The sequence below is a fragment of the Buceros rhinoceros genome, unplaced genomic scaffold (genome assembly GCF_000710305.1).
Source record: "Buceros rhinoceros silvestris isolate BGI_N320 unplaced genomic scaffold, ASM71030v1 scaffold11513, whole genome shotgun sequence".
NCBI lineage: Eukaryota > Metazoa > Chordata > Aves > Bucerotiformes > Bucerotidae > Buceros > Buceros rhinoceros.
In genome coordinates this window covers 29527-29749 of record NW_010401836.1, presented here as the reverse complement: position 1 = coordinate 29749, position 223 = coordinate 29527, and positions in this window count along the sequence as shown.

Here is a 223-nt window from a genome sequence, read left to right as displayed (position 1 = left end):
TAATACAAATAATAGGCTAATAATAATAATAATAAATGGAATTTTAATGGTCTCTAGATAGCAAATTTATGCCATTCCCTTCTTTCTGATCTGATGATGGGTTTTGTTTAAACCTCCAGGTGATCGTCCTATATGTTGTTTACTTATTCCAGCTCCACAAGAGCACTACCTTCAAGGGAATGAAAAAAAAAAATGCAACCTCAGGGAATGCCACAGACATTTT